This window comes from Oncorhynchus kisutch, unplaced genomic scaffold (genome assembly GCF_002021735.2).
Source record: "Oncorhynchus kisutch isolate 150728-3 unplaced genomic scaffold, Okis_V2 scaffold2205, whole genome shotgun sequence".
In the NCBI taxonomy this organism is placed as follows: Eukaryota; Metazoa; Chordata; class Actinopteri; order Salmoniformes; family Salmonidae; genus Oncorhynchus; species Oncorhynchus kisutch.
In genome coordinates, this window is record NW_022264150.1 from 27,501 (window position 1) to 34,125 (window position 6,625).

General features: G+C 35.9%; 9 non-coding genes across 9 annotated transcripts; all 9 read left to right on the top strand.

Moving 5' to 3' along the window:
- Positions 1-281: 281 nt before the first annotated feature.
- On the top strand, positions 282-353 carry trnaa-ugc (transfer RNA alanine (anticodon UGC)). Its single transcript has one exon. It is a non-coding gene; the product is annotated as a tRNA-Ala (tRNA).
- A 613-nt stretch (positions 354-966) lies between these two features.
- On the top strand, positions 967-1,038 carry trnaa-ugc (transfer RNA alanine (anticodon UGC)). The gene has a single exon. It is a non-coding gene; the product is annotated as a tRNA-Ala (tRNA).
- Positions 1,039-1,650: 612 nt separating this feature from the next.
- trnaa-ugc (transfer RNA alanine (anticodon UGC)) lies at positions 1,651-1,722 on the top strand. Its single transcript has one exon. It is a non-coding gene; the product is annotated as a tRNA-Ala (tRNA).
- A 612-nt stretch (positions 1,723-2,334) lies between these two features.
- trnaa-ugc (transfer RNA alanine (anticodon UGC)) lies at positions 2,335-2,406 on the top strand. Its single transcript has one exon. It is a non-coding gene; the product is annotated as a tRNA-Ala (tRNA).
- A 611-nt stretch (positions 2,407-3,017) lies between these two features.
- trnaa-ugc (transfer RNA alanine (anticodon UGC)) lies at positions 3,018-3,089 on the top strand. The gene has a single exon. It is a non-coding gene; the product is annotated as a tRNA-Ala (tRNA).
- Positions 3,090-3,701: 612 nt separating this feature from the next.
- Positions 3,702-3,773, top strand: trnaa-ugc (transfer RNA alanine (anticodon UGC)). The gene has a single exon. It is a non-coding gene; the product is annotated as a tRNA-Ala (tRNA).
- A 611-nt stretch (positions 3,774-4,384) lies between these two features.
- On the top strand, positions 4,385-4,456 carry trnaa-ugc (transfer RNA alanine (anticodon UGC)). Its single transcript has one exon. It is a non-coding gene; the product is annotated as a tRNA-Ala (tRNA).
- A 614-nt stretch (positions 4,457-5,070) lies between these two features.
- Positions 5,071-5,142, top strand: trnaa-ugc (transfer RNA alanine (anticodon UGC)). The gene has a single exon. It is a non-coding gene; the product is annotated as a tRNA-Ala (tRNA).
- A 1,281-nt stretch (positions 5,143-6,423) lies between these two features.
- trnaa-ugc (transfer RNA alanine (anticodon UGC)) lies at positions 6,424-6,495 on the top strand. Its single transcript has one exon. It is a non-coding gene; the product is annotated as a tRNA-Ala (tRNA).
- Positions 6,496-6,625: the final 130 nt, after the last annotated feature.

The window sequence follows — 6,625 nt, forward strand, 5'->3', positions numbered from 1 at the left end:
GGTTAAAAACCAAACCAAATTAAGACAACTAAACTGAAAAACAAAAAAATACAATTAAAAACTAAGTTGCTCCGCCAGAGTGTCTCTTTTGGGTCACTTTTGTTGGTCCCAAGCCCGGATTTGTTTGTTCCATGTGTAACTCTGTGTTGTTGTTTGTGTTGCACTGCTTTGCTTTATCTTGGCCAGGTCGCAGTGGTGTATGAGAACTTGTCCTTAACTGGCTTACCTGGTGAAATAAAAGTGACATTTAAAAAAATAGGCAACATTTTTTTTCCTAGAAAGGGGATGTAGCTCAGTGGTAGAGCGCATGCTTTGCATGTATGAGGTCCTGGGTTCAATCCCCAGCTTCTCCATCTTTTTTTGCAAAGACCCAACTTCTACTTTCCAGAATGTTTAAATTCTAAGCAGGAAACAGAGATGTGCAAAATCATTTGGTCTTGTAATCTGAAGAATATGCGTTCGCCCTGGCTTACATAAAAAAATACAAAAATTAACCTGAATTAGGGCCAGACTAGTTACCATCATTTTCTCACATTGCAATTGAAAGTCTTTTCTATTGTCTCTTTTTGGTCCATTTAGATTGTTAATGTAGATTGTATAGAATTATTTATTATTATTTTTATGTTATGGTTAAAAATGTTAATGTTTTACTGTGACTTGTCGTAGGCTCCTAAGTAGACCATAAGGTTAAAAAACAAACCAAATTAAGAAAACTAAACTGAAAAACAAAAAATACAATTAAAAACTAAGTTGCTCCGCCAGAGTGTCTCTTTTGGGTCACTTTTGTTGGTCCCAAGACCGGATTTGTTTGTTCCATGTGTAACTCTGTGTTGTTGTTTGTGTTGCACTGCTTTGCTTTATCTTGGCCAGGTCGCAGTGGTGTATGAGAACTTGTCCTTAACTGGCTTACCTGGTTAAATAAAAGTGACATTTAAAAAATAAGCAACATTTTTTACTTCCTAGAAAGGGGATGTAGCTCAGTGGTAGAGTGCATGCTTTGCATGTATGAGGTCCTTGGTTCAATCCCCAGCTTCTCCATGTTTTTTTGCAAAGACCCAACTTCTACTTTCCAGAATGTTGAAATTCTAAGCAGGAAACAGAGATGTGCAAAATCATTTGGTCTTGTAATCTGAAGAATATGCGTTCGCCCTGGCTTACATAAAAAAATACAAAAATTAACCTGAATTAGGGCCAGACTAGTTACCATCATTTTCTCACATTGCAATTGAAAGTCTTTTCTATTGTCTCTTTTTGGTCCATTTAGATTGTTAATGTAGATTGTATAGAATTATTTATTATTATTTTTATGTTATGGTTAAAAATGTTAATGTTTTACTGTGACTTGTCGTAGGCTCCTAAGTAGACCATAAGGTTAAAAACCAAACCAAATTAAGACAACTAAACTGAAAAACAAAAAATACAATTAAAAACTAAGTTGCTCCGCCAGAGTGTCTCTTTTGGGTCACTTTTGTTGGTCCCAAGCCCGGATTTGTTTGTTCCATGTGTAACTCTGTGTTGTTGTTTGTGTTGCACTGCTTTGCTTTATCTTGGCCAGGTCGCAGTGGTGTATGAGAACTTGTCCTTAACTGGCTTACCTGGTGAAATAAAAGTGACATTTAAAAAAATAGGCAACATTTTTTTTCCTAGAAAGGGGATGTAGCTCAGTGGTAGAGCGCATGCTTTGCATGTATGAGGTCCTGGGTTCAATCCCCAGCTTCTCCATCTTTTTTTGCAAAGACCCAACTTCTACTTTCCAGAATGTTTAAATTCTAAGCAGGAAACAGAGATGTGCAAAATCATTTGGTCTTGTAATCTGAAGAATATGCGTTCGCCCTGGCTTACATAAAAAAATACAAAAATTAACCTGAATTAGGGCCAGACTAGTTACCATCATTTTCTCACATTGCAATTGAAAGTCTTTTCTATTGTCTCTTTTTGGTCCATTTAGATTGTTAATGTAGATTGTATAGAATTATTTATTATTATTTTTATGTTATGGTTAAAAATGTTAATGTTTTACTGTGACTTGTCGTAGGCTCCTAAGTAGACCATAAGGTTAAAAAACAAACCAAATTAAGACAACTAAACTGAAAAACAAAATAATACAATTAAAAACTAAGTTGCTCCGCCAGAGTGTCTCTTTTGGGTCACTTTTGCTGGTCCCAAGCCCGGATTTGTTTGTTCCATGTGTAACTCTGTGTTGTTGTTTGTGTTGCACTGCTTTGCTTTATCTTGGCCAGGTCGCAGTGGTGTATGAGAACTTGTCCTTAACTGGCTTACCTGGTGAAATAAAAGTGACATTTAAAAAATAGACACATTTTTTTTTCCTAGAAAGGGGATGTAGCTCAGTGGTAGAGCGCATGCTTTGCATGTATGAGGTCCTGGGTTCAATCCCCAGCTTCTCCATCTTTTTTTGCAAAGACCCAACTTCTACTTTCCAGAATGTTTAAATTCTAAGCAGGAAACAGAGATGTGCAAAATCATTTGGTCTTGTAATCTGAAGAATATGCGTTCGCCCTGGCTTACATAAAAAAATACAAAAATTAACCTGAATTAGGGCCAGACTAGTTACCATCATTTTCTCACATTGCAATTGAAAGTCTTTTCTATTGTCTCTTTTTGGTCCATTTAGATTGTTAATGTAGATTGTATAGAATTATTTATTATTATTTTTATGTTATGGTTAAAAATGTTAATGTTTTACTGTGACTTGTCGTAGGCTCCTAAGTAGACCATAAGGTTAAAAACCAAACCAAATTAAGAAAACTAAACTGAAAAACAAAAAATACAATTAAAAACTAAGTTGCTCCGCCAGAGTGTCTCTTTTGGGTCACTTTTGTTGGTCCCAAGCCCGGATTTGTTTGTTCCATGTGTAACTCTGTGTTGTTGTTTGTGTTGCACTGCTTTGCTTTATCTTGGCCAGGTCGCAGTGGTGTATGAGAACTTGTCCTTAACTGGCTTACCTGGTGAAATAAAAGTGACATTTAAAAAATAGGCAACATTTTTTTTCCTAGAAAGGGGATGTAGCTCAGTGGTAGAGCGCATGCTTTGCATGTATGAGGTCCTGGGTTCAATCCCCAGCTTCTCCATCTTTTTTTGCAAAGACCCAACTTCTACTTTCCAGAATGTTTAAATTCTAAGCAGGAAACAGAGATGTGCAAAATCATTTGGTCTTGTAATCTGAAGAATATGCGTTCGCCCTGGCTTACATAAAAAAATACAAAAATTAACCTGAATTAGGGCCAGACTAGTTACCATCATTTTCTCACATTGCAATTGAAAGTCTTTTCTATTGTCTCTTTTTGGTCCATTTAGATTGTTAATGTAGATTGTATAGAATTATTTATTATTATTTTTATGTTATGGTTAAAAATGTTAATGTTTTACTGTGACTTGTCGTAGGCTCCTAAGTAGACCATAAGGTTAAAAACCAAACCAAATTAAGAAAACTAAACTGAAAAACAAAAAATACAATTAAAAACTAAGTTGCTCCGCCAGAGTGTCTCTTTTGGGTCACTTTTGTTGGTCCCAAGCCCGGATTTGTTTGTTCCATGTGTAACTCTGTGTTGTTGTTTGTGTTGCACTGCTTTGCTTTATCTTGGCCAGGTCGCAGTGGTGTATGAGAACTTGTCCTTAACTGGCTTACCTGGTGAAATAAAAGTGACATTTAAAAAAATAGGCAACATTTTTTTTCCTAGAAAGGGGATGTAGCTCAGTGGTAGAGCGCATGCTTTGCATGTATGAGGTCCTGGGTTCAATCCCCAGCTTCTCCATGTTTTTTTGCAAAGACCCAACTTCTACTTTCCAGAATGTTGAAATTCTAAGCAGGAAACAGAGATGTGCAAAATCATTTGGTCTTGTAATCTGAAGAATATGCGTTCGCCCTGGCTTACATAAAAAAATACAAAAATTAACCTGAATTAGGGCCAGACTAGTTACCATCATTTTCTCACATTGCAATTGAAAGTCTTTTCTATTGTCTCTTTTTGGTCCATTTAGATTGTTAATGTAGATTGTATAGAATTATTTATTATTATTTTTATGTTATGGTTAAAAATGTTAATGTTTTACTGTGACTTGTCGTAGGCTCCTAAGTAGACCATAAGGTTAAAAACCAAACCAAATTAAGACAACTAAACTGAAAAACAAAAAATACAATTAAAAACTAAGTTGCTCCGCCAGAGTGTCTCTTTTGGGTCACTTTTGTTGGTCCCAAGCCCGGATTTGTTTGTTCCATGTGTAACTCTGTGTTGTTGTTTGTGTTGCACTGCTTTGCTTTATCTTGGCCAGGTCGCAGTGGTGTATGAGAACTTGTCCTTAACTGGCTTACCTGGTGAAATAAAAGTGACATTTAAAAAATAGGCAACATTTTTTTTCCTAGAAAGGGGATGTAGCTCAGTGGTAGAGCGCATGCTTTGCATGTATGAGGTCCTGGGTTCAATCCCCAGCTTCTCCATGTTTTTTTGCAAAGACCCAACTTCTACTTTCCAGAATGTTTAAATTCTAAGCAGGAAACAGAGATGTGCAAAATCATTTGGTCTTGTAATCTGAAGAATATGCGTTCGCCCTGGCTTACATAAAAAAATACAAAAATTAACCTGAATTAGGGCCAGACTAGTTACCATCATTTTCTCACATTGCAATTGAAAGTCTTTTCTATTGTCTCTTTTTGGTCCATTTAGATTGTTAATGTAGATTGTATAGAATTATTTATTATTATTTTTATGTTATGGTTAAAAATGTTAATGTTTTACTGTGACTTGTCGTAGGCTCCTAAGTAGACCATAAGGTTAAAAACCAAACCAAATTAAGAAAACTAAACTGAAAAACAAAAAAATACAATTAAAAACTAAGTTGCTCCGCCAGAGTGTCTCTTTTGGGTCACTTTTGTTGGTCCCAAGCCCGGATTTGTTTGTTCCATGTGTAACTCTGTGTTGTTGTTTGTGTTGCACTGCTTTGCTTTATCTTGGCCAGGTCGCAGTGGTGTATGAGAACTTGTCCTTAACTGGCTTACCTGGTGAAATAAAAGTGACATTTAAAAAAATAGGCAACATTTTTTTTTCCTAGAAAGGGGATGTAGCTCAGTGGTAGAGCGCATGCTTTGCATGTATGAGGTCCTGGGTTCAATCCCCAGCTTCTCCATCTTTTTTTGCAAAGACCCAACTTCTACTTTCCAGAATGTTTAAATTCTAAGCAGGAAACAGAGATGTGCAAAATCATTTGGTCTTGTAATCTGAAGAATATGCGTTCGCCCTGGCTTACATAAAAAAATACAAAAATTAACCTGAATTAGGGCCAGACTAGTTACCATCATTTCTCACATTGCAATTGAAAGTCTTTTCTATTGTCTCTTTTTTGGTCCATTTAGATTGTTAATGTAGATTGTATAGAATTATTTATTATTATTTTTATGTTATGGTTAAAAATGTTAATGTTTTACTGTGACTTGTCGTAGGCTCCTAAGTAGACCATAAGGTTAAAAAACAAACCAAATTAAGAAAACTAAACTGAAAAACAAAAAAATACAATTAAAAACTAATGTTGCTCCGCCAGAGTGTCTCTTTGGGTCACTTTTGTTGGTCCCCAAGACCGGATTTGTTTGTTCCATGTGTAACTCTGTGTTGTTGTTTGTGTTGCACTGCTTTGCTTTATCTTGGCCCGGTCGCAGTGGTGTATGAGAACTGTCATTAAATGGCTTCTGGTTAAATAAAGTGACATTTAAACAAATAAGCCCATTTTTTTAACTTCCAGCAAGGGGATTGTAGCTCAGTGGTAGAGTGCATGTTGCATGTATGCTGTCCTTGGTTCAATCCCAGCTTCTCCATTTTTTTTGCAACGACCCAACTTCTACTTTCCAGAATGTGAAAATATAGCAGGAGGGACACAGGGTGTGCAAAATTGGTTTGTAATACTGAAGAATATGCATTCGCCTGCTTACATAAAAAAAATACAAAAATTAACCTTGAATTAGTGACAGACTAGTTACATCATTTTCTCACATTGCATTGAAAGTTTTTTGCTATGGTCTCTTTTTGCCATTTAGATTGTTAATGTGATTGTATAGAATTATTTATTATTTTTTTTATGTTATGGTTAAAATGTTAATGTTGTACTGTGACTTGTCGAGGCTCCTAAGTAGACCATAAGGTTAAAAAAACAAACCAAATAGAAAAAACTAAACTGAAAAACAAAAAAATACAATTAAAACTAAGTTGCTCCGCCAGAGTGTCTCTTTGGGTCACTTTTGTTGGTCCCAAGACCGGATTTGTTTGTTCCATGTGTAACTCTGTGTTGTTGTTTGTGTTGCACTGCTTTGCTTTATCTTGGCCAGGTCGCAGTGGTGTATGAGAACTTGTCCTTAACTGGCTTACCGGGTAAATAAAGTGACATTTAAAAAAATAGCAACATTTTTTTTCCTAGAAAGGGGATGTAGCTCAGTGGTAGAGTGCATGCTTTGCATGTATGAGGTCCTTGGTTCAATCCCCAGCTTCTCCATGTTTTTTTGCAAAGACCCAACTTCTACTTTCCAGAATGTTGAAAATCTAAGCAGGAAACAGAGATGTGCAAAATCATTTGGTCTTGTAATCTGAAGAATATGCGTTCGCCCTGGCTTACATAAAAAAAA